Here is a 12,275-nt window from a genome sequence, read left to right on the forward strand (position 1 = left end):
CAAAAGGTTATAATAGTTGCCAGATTTGTCACTACAAATTGGTATCAAAAGTAAATGTTCTGTTATAAAATATTAAAATCTTTTTAATTTTAGATCCTGTATCTTGATGCTGCTGCAAACAACAAAGCATCGACTGCTTTCTCATTTTTTTTGGAGGGTATCCACAAACATGGGTGGCCATCGAGGTAAAAATTATCTTTACTACATGACGTTAGTCATGATGATTTCTCATTGTTTGAACCTATGAATGAGACCTCTTCAAATCTTTTGTCAGATCGCCTGCGCTTTGATATATTCGCACTTTAGTGAGTATCGTCCTCTCAACATGGGCGCGGCACACTGATTTCTCTCAGCGTTCAGGCTTTTTGTCAGTCAGTCGCCCAACAAACGGGAAAGCTGATAAGCTCAGTGGCTTAAAATCACATCATGTGTTCTTGACATCAACATACTAGACAGGAACTTTACAAAAAGTTTGTAACTCAATACCACACCTCCCAGAATGCCTGCATGTTGTGCTAAATCTTTTCCAGAGTACGTGGTTGACCACGGGGGACAATGTGGGACACTTCGCTCCGTTTGCACGTGTTTTTTTCAGTACGAGAACGTGCGAGGCAGTTTCATTTCCTGCAGAAAATAAACGTGTGCATAATCAAGGTACAAATCAAATCATTAAAAGTTGCATCACATGCTCTTTATTTCTTGTCAGGGCACAGTCACTTGTCCTTACACATGATGCACCACAAACAAACATCTCTCTATATTTAATCTCAGCAGCAAAACCACTCGAGTCTAATGTTGAAACTCACTAACAATGAGCAAATTTATTTTTCAAATCTCCCCTGATTAAAAGGGTGGTCACACTACACCATTTGTTATATTGACTTCCATTTATATACATTCAGTTGTGTGGGGAGACTGTTCAAATGTAAGCACTATGCAAGAAGTTTTCTCAACATTGCTGCATTGTGCAAGCTTTAAAATTGGTGATAAACGTGTTCAATTCCCAGTTTAGAGAGTCACACAATGACATATCTTCGAAACCTGAACTTTGTAATGCAGCAATATGAGAAAAAATTATTTGCTTTTTCTTTACTATGTTGTATGGGGCCTATGATTTGTGCGATACTTATTGTGTCTTGATTTTAGAATTGAGTGCAGTCTGTGGTGTGATGTTTGGTCAGCAGCCGTCTCTTGTAAATAGTTATGAAGTTCCTGCGCCGCAATGGGCAAAGAAGAGAGAGTGCTTGATCTATCACGATGAGCTAGCACGTCTTTGTGTGTGCACTATGCAATTCCTTACACGGTCTGAGGATTTGGACCTGAAGAGGGCTTCGCACGGGAGCTGGAACAACCATCCGATCAGAACGAGGGAAATCTTTCACCCAGAACAGCTTTGGTACCATCGGAATGAGATACCAGACACGCAGTGGGGATGAGCCAGATATAGAGGTATGCTTTAAGCATCTATGCAAAGATTAGAAAGGATTACCCCATCCAAAAATGCTAATTCTGTTTTCATTTGCTCAACCTTAAAAGGTATTTCAACTGAACATAATATCAATGCTCATAGTCATTTCTTTATACCACAGTAACTTTCATTCATCTTCAGAACACCAAATGCGCGGGTTAAGTGAAATCGGAGATATTTCTGTCCCTCTAGTGGCACCTACACATAACTTCTACACTTTCAAGCCCCAGTAAATCATGTGTCATTTAAGTAATACATGGGACTCCAGGGGTTTTACCTGAATTTTTAATGAACGACTGGGGTTTCTTAGTTTTCAGTTCTTTACTGCTTCATTTTTGGCGGGTATTAAAGTATGCAATGGGAATACCCCGCTGTTATTTTGGGGCTATCAAAGGATAAATGTATTGTAAATTGTAATGTAAATGTGATAAATGTTTTTATAATTTTCACGTTTTTAGTTTTTTCAGATAGCTGAATAATTCATGCTTTATCCCACGTTTTTTGGCACTGTTATCTTGACATAACAAGAGGGCTCTCAACTCTGGGCCTCAAGATCTACTTTCCTGCAAGAGTTTAGCCACAACCTTGTGTATTTTGTTAAGGTTAGAGCTAAACTCTGCAGGAAAGTGATTTGAGGGCCAGAGTTAAACCCCCTAAATCGTGACTCATTTTCAATGCCTGGTATAAATAGGGCCCTAAAATACATTATAGGCAAATAACTTCAATCAGGATTGTTCATTCAGGGTGAAGATATTGGTGACGTAAATGCATAGCTTTCCTTTGGGATAAGATATTTTACCAGTTTATCCAAACTAAATAATTTCAGGTCCCAGCCTTAAGTTTTATAATTACAAAAGCAGTTAACATTGGTGAATAACAAGGTTCCTTTTGTTCAGGTGGTGGAGCAACTTTTTCGAGAGAGAACTGCTGATACGTGACGCCAGAGGAGGGTGTGGTGGTGCAAGAGATCCATTTTACCCGCTTTTCTACGGAACCAAAAAACTTGCCGTTCTGCGTAAGATTCTTAATCCTTGATCATCCACCACGTGAATGGACAGAGGAGCTCGAATAGTCCAGACACTGCCTATCACGATAAGATTGGGCTCTATTTATAACATTTAACTGTTAGTAACCCTCAACAATACACAGCATTGCATGTCAGAAAATTTTAATTAAAGAACCTCAGTTAGATTAGCCAATACGAACATTTAATTTTTATACAATGCTGTAACATGTACAATTCAGAGCATGTAAGGGTTGATTAACACGGTGAACATTGTATCTTTGAATAAATTAAAAAAAGAGTTAAATTAAAACTATTGAGAGAGAAAAAATTCTATGTGGACATTTGGAGTTAATTTTTAAATCTACACCCTATAAAAGCAACCTCCGTGTTGCACTGCTGTTTTCATTATTTCTTTAAATTCATTACTATTTGATACTATTTACAGATGTGCAGTGGGAAATGTATGGGTTTGGGTGCATGCACTGATGATTGGGATAGCAAAGTGTGTGGCTTGGCAGTCGTTGCATACAAGTGTGGTCAAACTGAACAGTAATTTTAAAGGCCTCTCTCTCTGACAGAAGCAGGTGCCTATGCGGCTTGACCAGTCAGCCACATCTGCACCTGTGGACAGAGAGAGTGCTGCCTCATCTGAGCATCTCCATCTAGCAGTAAATAACAATGTTTTTAATAACCATTTATAACATCACAACATTTTGTAAGGTGTACCATTTTGTAATTTATTTCTGTGATCAAAGCGGAATGTTCAGCCATTACTTCAGTGTCACATGATCCTTCACAATCATGCTAATATGATCAATACTTATCAAGGGTGTGAATGCAGTTGTTTTGGCTGCATGTTGGTGGGGAAACACTGAGACCACTGGAAACATTTTTGTTTTGGTAGATTAAAAAGACAAATAATAATTGTATTCATTAAGTTATGAAAATTGACGCAAGGAGGCAGTAGAATTTACAAAGATTTCTATGAATAAAGCATTAATAATGATCTCTCATGCTCACAGAATGAGTGAAAAGCATAACTACTCCAATATGTAACTAGGGTTACTTTTCCAACAATAATAATCTGAGAGGTTTCTTAAGCAGCAAAGTCTGCATTATTATAATGAGGTTGCTAAAGGTGTGTGACACTGAAGACTGGAGTAATGATCTATCATTGCATTATCACCATATTTTGAGACTATAATGTTTTACCATTTGGTAAAAATATAATAACCCCCTCATTAACACCTAATAATACAAACTTACCTTCGAGCTCCACAAAAGCCTGGAGTGTTGCAGTATTGACCTCTTGTATGTTTTAGAGTGCCACACTCAATCCTTTTGTGGAGCAGATGGGATAATGTAATGGAGAGGTCCCACCTGAAAACAACAACACAAATGCAAACATATATAAACAGCATCACACATACCAGAAACAATAATTTTAAGGATAACTTCTGTACTCTTTTAAAAACAGTATGCAAAATAGAACTGAGTACGTTTTTGGGGAATCGCTTAATCACTTCTGCGTAAAGCATTACCACCTAACACACAACAAGAAGGCTGCTGCACAAACCTTTTTTTTTGTTCTTTCGTTTCCAGAGTGTCAGTGCTTGGTAAAAAGCCTGTAAGCTCTCCCACGGGAGCTGCTGAAGGCTTGTGAGTGTGCTCCGGAGCAGCAGCAGGCATTACAATCCTGTGTGCTAGACAGTAAAACAAAAATTTGATGGCTAAAATGGAAAACATTGTGTTGCTTTCAGGACGGTATATAGTGGGCTGACTTTGAAAAGATGTGCAGAGTAAATGCATTGTTTATAGGCTCTTGGTTGTCCGCATTTATTCATTTGTGGAAACCGACAGGTTGACACTGCTTTTCACTAAGATAACAAGTCTGAGGCCCTCCTCCGATCTATATAGAGCAAAATGCTGTAAGCGTACACTTCAAAAAAAATACATGCAATAGAAAGAAACTAAAGATAATTTGTTTTTCTGATACCATTTTTAATCAGTGGGTGAAAACTCCCAGCATCATTAAAAGCGTTATCCCTTGTTAAGCGTTTTCAAAGGGTTCCACTCAATATAGAAAATCAAAACACCAGTCCTGAAGAAATCTTTTGGAGCTGGGCCACCCTGTGCAAGGAAGGCTAACAGCAAAGACCTCCCCAGCAAACTCTGTTTGCCAATGACAAAGTAAACAATAAACACAGTATAGTAGAATTTTACCAGTACCAAGTTAGTGTATATTTGACAATGTAACATGTTTAAAATTACATTGTGCTTTTGAAAGGATTGTTCAGAGGCCGTAAAACAAAATGTTTAGATAATTTTGATCAAGAAATGTACAGACAACAACAGCTGAGATTTTCTTTTTTGGAATGACATGAGTGTGAATAAATGACAACATCTTAATTTTTTGGGTGACCTATTGCTTTGAGGAGAGAACACTTACCGAAACAGGCCATTGTTCCAGAGTCATTTCAAGTGATAGATGGGGGCATTGTGCCTTTGCCCTCCTCTCCTTGAAGAGTCTGGTCTCTATGCCGCAATCAGTTCTATATATACATATACAAAAAAATTATATATCTAACCATAACAAATTAACAAGAAATCAAATGTTTTTTTTGGTGTAGCGTTTAAGATATGTTACAAAGTAAAAAAAAAAAACAAAACTTCTGACCTGTCAGGATTCTTTTTAAATTAGAGCACCTGTGTCAACTCCCAGCCTCTCCTAAGAAAGTAATCTTTAAAGAAAGTGTTGACGGGGGGAGCTGATCTTTAATGCGCCTCAAAGTAACAGACCTCGTTCCACAAGGTTAATTCTGGACACACAGATGCTGAAATCCTTGGAGGTGTCAGCACGACAGCTAGCCATCATTAGAACATCCTCCTCACTGTAAATTGTTTTTTATATTTAACTGTTAAATCTTTTTAAATATTCAGCACAGAATGGTTTAGACAGCATGATACATAAGTTATAAATTTTACACAAGTAAATTATTACTAGCACAATAGTTAATGTTACTGTTTTTTTAAATGAAAGTACCATGACATCTCTTCATTTTGGTGGCTTCATTATATCAGGGCTCTCCTTGTCTGAAGGGACTCTGAACTAGGAAGAAAAGCAACTGTGAAATATAATACTGTTTATGTGAAGTAAAAATATTTAATTCCAGTGCATTTATATGTAGCTAATTTCCATTTAAAAGTCTAATTTTTCCATATAAACATGCTAGGGCTGTGGAAAAAAGCTAATGTGATTTTCATGCACATCTCATCAGTAAAGACCGCTCCTGTAATTAGTAGTAGTAGATCTCCAGCACGTGCGTTCAGATCAGGGTTGCCAGGTTTTCACAACAAATCCTGCCCAGTTGCTTCTCAAAACTAGTCCAAAACTAGCCCAATCGCGTTTCCAGGAGGTTCCCCGATAAAAAATTGGTTTCCGGGGTTAAAATATAAGTTTTATGGCATGGTTCCCTTGGTAAAATTCGCATTTTAGGGGTCTAAATATCGCGTTATTGGTATTGTCGCCGGCGACCCTCAGGACATGAAAAACAACCGCAGACTTTGCGAACACAGTTTGGCATTTACTTCACCAGACCGTAATTCACTGACAATCTACACAAATCCGATTTTAAAATCGGTGGCGATTCTTTTGTCGGTTTGAAAGCGATTTGTGGTAGGTTGTGAGGTAGACTAACGGCTCTGTGTCATCATGCGCGCGCTATTGAACCAGTGTTGCCAAGTCTGCGGATTTGGTTTTATCTCCGGTCGAAATGTAACCATTCTGATAACACTCTGAGTATGGAGTTCAGAAAAAAACAGATCAGATTGAATGGGCACAGTAGCATGAGACTATACTTAACAGCGAGGGTTAAGTGAAGGATTTGAGACAGCTAACTTCACTTACAACTTGTGAAAGGAAAGAAAAATATATTGTATTGTCAATCAATAGGGTGCCAATTTGTAACAACATCTGAAAATATACTGTAAAGTGTAACAGAGGTAATATAAACAATCAGGCCTGTTAGTTATGAAAAAAATAAAATAAAATGTTTTTCCAAACACAATTCAGAAAGTCTTTCCCTTATCTTCTCAGTCTCTTTTGTTTTCTCCTTAAAAGTCGGGCGACAGGCCTTCGGAATCCGGAAAAAAAACTGAAGAGGTTGAAATAAGAATGAAAGAGGAAAAAACAGTAGCCACGTGACAGAAGAAAGATTTACTACCGGGTAGTTTTAAACTCAGTTTCCCTCAAAGTGGCCAAAATGTGTGTGTTCTCTTATCTGTATCAGGGGTTGATAACAGATTGAGGATACTGAATTCTCTCCAGAAAAATCAGGATGTTGCATGCGTGACATCAGTTAGGCACTGTTGGCTTACCATACACTCGTCCAAAGGTTTGACTCCAGAAGTAACTTGATGCATCAACCCGGAACAGACAAAAAAAAAACCAACCTGCATAATGCAGAGGAACCCATACGTCATTTCACATTCACAATCTGATAACAGATATAAATCACATGAAATTTCAGATGAAATTACAGAAATGACTCTTTTCTCTCTCTTCAACGGCATATTAACTCAACTTATTCTACAAAGCACAGTATCACAAAAATGGCCCGTAGGCATAAAACTGAATGCACATCAATTAGTTTGTGGACGCAGTTTAATTTTAACATCACATTTGGATTAACTCCGATTGGTTTTATGACAAAACAATCTTTATATCTCCATAACAACATGTATATTTCAATATTCATTCATCATCTTTTTTCTTATCAATCATATGTCTTACCATAAAGCATTAATTGAACACATATTAAGCGATCACAGAGCAACAACAGAAGAAAACACTCACGGGTTTCTTGAAACAAAAGTATTAAAGATCCCCGGTTCACTAGAAAAAAAAATGTAAAACCCTTTTTTTTCTCTATTTAAATATTTTCTATAGATTGTTATATTTCTGAATCCACAGTTGTTCTCTTTCTCCACTCTCATTTTGTAATAAAATGGCTGCTTGCTTCCTTTGTCTATTAATACACACTCACCCACGGAGAAAAACCCTCTAGTGGAGAATAGTAGAGTTACTACAGTATTCTTTTCAAATTAAAAGTCCATTAACCTCCTTCATTTTTTAAAGGGGGTTACATCCTCCCCCCCTAAATCTGCATGCGTCTCTGCATGTAGTCAATTTACACAACTTCATGGGGAAATAAGGAATTAACTCTAGGGCTCATGTCATGCTCAATGGCTTGGGAGAATGCTTTATCAAGTCCACTAAACAGATTGCATAATGAGAACTCAAAGGATTCCCTACAGAAAGTCGGGTAGAGTCCGGTTTGTGTGGAGGAACTCTGTCAACAACGGTGCAGTTTCTTGGGAATAGAATGGTTGAGCCTCGGGCTCCAAGGTTGATCGCCTCAGATGGTCTCACCGTTTGGATGTCCATTAGCTCTTTCCTGGAGGTTGCACAGGGACATAGTGCTTCTAGTTCAACCACTTGTTGGCTGGGGGGAAGACGGGAGGTCAGTGTTTTTCAATCCAAGACAGTGACTCGGTGGCGGTGTAGTATTCTACTACATGGTCCTCTGTAATGAGATGTGGAACATCCTCCACATTGTCTGTAGAGGCATCAAGGGAGCACAGTGACACGCTCTCTGTACTCAATTGAGACTGCACTTGTAGATCCATCTTCACAAGTAGACAAGAAATCCACAGGGTAAAAGTAAATCCCGGTGTAGGGTCCTCTCTGGACCTTCTGAATCCACAGGTGCAACAACATAAACAGGTGAGTTGTCAATCTCCTCTTTGAGGTCATATCGCTGTTTGTTCCTTTTTGCAATTCTGTCACTCTGTTCAATGGCTCTTCGGTAGCTCTCTTGAAGGCTCTCCTTCAATTTCTTTACATACTCTGAATGAGACACTTTACCTGGGTTCCTGGGAGTCATGCCGAATGCAAGGTCAAGAGGAAGGCTTGGTTGTCGACCAAACATAAGCTGGTATGGCGAGAATCCCGTTGTGTCATTCTTGGTGCAATTATAAGAGTGCACTAAGGGTTGAAACAAATTCCTTCCACCTCAACTTGTTTTCTTCAGAGAGTGTCCCGAGCATCTCTAAAAAGAGTCCTATTAAACCTTTCCACTGGATTGCCACGTGGATGGTACGGCGTTGTCCTGGTTTTCTTTATGCCGAGCAACTGGCAGAGGTCTTTTATGACAGAGGACTCAAAATCACGGCCCTGATCACTATGAAGTCTCTCTGGGAAACCGTAATGAATAAAGCAAGTGGTTCCATAGGGCTTTGGCAACAGACTTTGCCTTTTGATCTGAAGTTGGAACAGCAACAGCATATGTTCGTGAAGTGGTCAGTGATTACGAGTATGTTCTTTGTGCCTCTTTCCATCTGGCTCCAAAGACAAATAGTCCATACAGACCTATTCAAGGGGACGGCTTGGCCGGGTTATGTTGACAAGAGGGGCACTTCGCCTACCCTCGCTTTGCGCCTTACACACCCCCGCACAAGACTTTTGATCTTCTCCTCTACATCCAGTGCCATTCTGGGCCCAATAGAACCTTTGACGCACAAGGTCTACGCGTCCTTTCGATGACCAGGTGGCGCAACGGAATCATGCAGTTCTGTAAGAGCTACTTGTCTGAAAGCTTTTGGAAGAACAAGCTGGAATAGAGGTTTCCCGTCCTATGATGCGCTTCCGACACAAGACATCATTAGTAAGAACATGTTGGTCTATGACTCTCAACATCATCTGGACTTCTCTATCCTCACGCAGCCTAGCACAGCAGGAAAGACGCTTTGTGACTTGATGTCAATCACTCGGTTCAATTCAAGTCAAGTCAATCTAAGTTTAGTTGTATAGCGCTAGGTGACGAGACAAACTCATGAACAAAGCAACGTGCAGGAAAAGTAGGTTTGCGACAATATTTAGGAGTAGCTGATCAGGTATGATCGTCATTCCATGGCGTACGCAGAAATGTGCAGAAAAAGCAATAAAAAGGCGTAAACAAACAGACGATGCTACACTATTAACAGCCATGATGCAAATCAAACTTATAACCAAAATGTGGTAGTTCATGTATCTTTGTCTCTGGGTTAGCATCATCTGAGGTCCTCTGAGGGGCTGGCATCATCTCTTCTCAGGTGTTCTGGATCAGACTGGAGCTTGTGTAAATCCTAGTTACCACGGGATGTGCATCCCGTGGCAAAACAGAGAAACAAATAGAGACATAATTAAGCGTAGCTGCTGTTCCAGCCAAGTACAATTTCATTCCGGTTAACCCAAGTAAAGAAAATAATATTTAGGATTTAACCCAAGCTAAGAATAGAGTGTGTCTGACCCCGACATAGCGAAGCTATCCAGAGTTTGGGATACAACATGCGAAAAGGCTCTACCTCCGTAGTGGGACTTTTGCGATCCGAAGTACTTCAAAAGTCATCGTTTTGGACCTTAGGGAGCGTGCATGGGTTGTAGCGGGTAGAATACTATTGTAGGGGAGGGTACCAGACTAAGCCATGAAGGCTTATAAGTAGTAATAATCCTTTTTGTAACTGATCCGGACTGACTAGGTCGCAGGTGGGCAGAGACTGGATTAGTGGGTAATATCATCATATTTTTCTTACCTTAGGACTATAGCCGCTGCACTTTGGACTACTCTGTGCTGTTTATTGAGGTGCAGACACCACCCTAGCAGTGCATTACAATAGTCCAGTCTAGAGGCTGAATGCAGGACTAGCGTTCTGCATCAGGAACATAGGAACAGTTCGGTAAGCTTGGCAATGTTTCTAAGTGGAAGAATTCTGTTTTTGTACCATGGGAATCATGATTGCCAAAAGACAAGTTACTGTCGATATCATCCACCCAGAGTTTTACAGTAAGGAGTAAGACATCCATCGAGTTGCAATTGTAATCTACGAGAGTCTGTGGAATGTTTGCTTTCTGGTCCACTAAGTAATATCTTCTGTCCTTATCTGAATGTTAATAGAGAAAATTTATGGGTCTCCAATCTTTTACCTTTTTTAACACACTCTGTTACTTATCTCAATTTAGAAGTTTCCGCGGGTCTTGGTGGAGAGATAGATTGTGAGTATCCTCACATAACATGGGAAACTAATACCCTATTTTCCAATGATTAACCAAGGGCACATGAGTGAAAATAGCAAGGACCTAGGACGAGCCTTGTGGCCTGCCATATCTACAGGTGATAACCCATGAACAGGAACCCTTGAGAGAAACAAAGTGGTAGCGATCGGACAGGTAGCTCTAAACCAGCTAAAGCCGTGCCCTTGGATACCTGTATAGTTTTTGGTTTGTAAGGCTATATTGAGTAGGCGGATCGAGTCGGTCAACACACTCAGACCGCGTGTAAGTCAGAAAGACGAGGCAGAGTCGGGAGCCTTGGGATCGATGACAGAATCAGGAGTTCGTGTTGTGATGTTAGCACATGGCGAGGGGTTGCAGGCAGGGTCATGTTGACAGTGCTCACACGCAACCATCGTGGGCGCATGACCAGGGAATTGGCGATTCCAAAAAGCGCTGAAGGTCCGATGGAGCGTGCGGTGCCCAGGCCAACAGCGCACATTGCGGTGCACCATTCCCCTCCATCAATATGTCTGTCGAACGGTGTTTGATGCCATGAGAGCCGCCTGCAAACACTTTTCACATCCCCCCTTAGAAAAACCGCTGGCCACTCCGCCGCACAAACCGAGCAAAGAAATGGGAGCCATCGGCGCCTCCTGGAACGGGGACGCACCATTTCGGCGTGTGCCGTCGGATACCCGCGCAGCTGGCTTGGTGCCCTGCTTCCTGTACCTAGACAATCAAAACTTGAGGAGCAGCTAAACCATCTGTGGCCTGCAGCATCGAGCTGAGCTGAAGTTAACACATAGGTTAAGGGCTGTTGTCAGTCATACGACAAATTTGCCCCATAAGGAATCAAGAATTTGTCAATCACTGCTAGGCCCTACGGATGAAGGTTTCTTACGGGGGCGTTGAAAACGAATAAATTCCTCGCGGGTATTCTAACACCGCAACCCCTCCCCCCCCACCCCAACACCGTGACGATGACTTCACTTCGCACACACCGATGCAACCATTATTAGGATACAGGTATTTCACTTTTTTGTTTTTGTGACATTTAGACCAGGAAAATTAGAACAACAAGAAATGGAAGCTGTCTGAAATGAATTCTGCAAACATAAAGTCGAGGTACCTCCATATGTTGTGGGGCGATATCAAATCGATCGCAATGCACACCGATATCTGAAAGATAGACAGCATAGACAACCAATTTTTATTTATCTGTCTGTGTATCGTTATAGATATTAATTTGCCAGTTTAGGGTCCATTTTTTTACCTTCAGATTATGCTACAGTGATCGGTCGCATCCAAACAATCACTTAAACTATAGCGACTTTTTGGCGCACACAGAGCGAAGCATTGAGCAATGGGACACGTGTTTATTTAACATTTGATTATTGCACATTTAGAATAAGAACATTTAAACAGAAATTCTGGCTTGACAAAAATGCAGGCAAAACGAAGCGCGCTAGGTTGACAGCCCACCTTCATAGGTTTGTGACTAGAAAAAATAGCATGTTCACTTTGGCAGTTTAAGGGAGCCTGCGAAAGCGTACCCCGGTTACTGCAGCACTGAACACCGCGTTCTGAGGAATGCTGGCGCCAAATGGTCATATATTTTCGGGGCTACTTTGGAAAGCAGAAGTCGGTTTACTATTGTCCCTTCACCGAACAAGAGGGGTCTGCGTGGGAATCAGGCAATACGTAACCCC

General features: G+C 40.6%; 1 protein-coding gene and 1 long non-coding RNA gene across 4 annotated transcripts in view; both read left to right on the forward strand.

The window, feature by feature from the left end:
- Nucleotides 1–204, forward strand: part of LOC122143614 — a 1,545-nt gene extending 1,341 nt beyond the window's left edge. The window contains exon 3 of the long non-coding RNA XR_006159278.1: nucleotides 94–204. This is a non-coding gene — a long non-coding RNA (uncharacterized LOC122143614). The remainder of the gene's footprint in view (nucleotides 1–93) is intronic.
- Nucleotides 1–12,275, forward strand: part of LOC109084760 (regulator of telomere elongation helicase 1-like) — a 76,875-nt gene that overhangs the window by 24,014 nt on the left and 40,586 nt on the right. The gene's annotated exons all lie outside the window — the stretch shown is intronic.

Source organism: Cyprinus carpio, unplaced genomic scaffold, assembly GCF_018340385.1.
Source record: "Cyprinus carpio isolate SPL01 unplaced genomic scaffold, ASM1834038v1 S000006462, whole genome shotgun sequence".
NCBI lineage: Eukaryota > Metazoa > Chordata > Actinopteri > Cypriniformes > Cyprinidae > Cyprinus > Cyprinus carpio.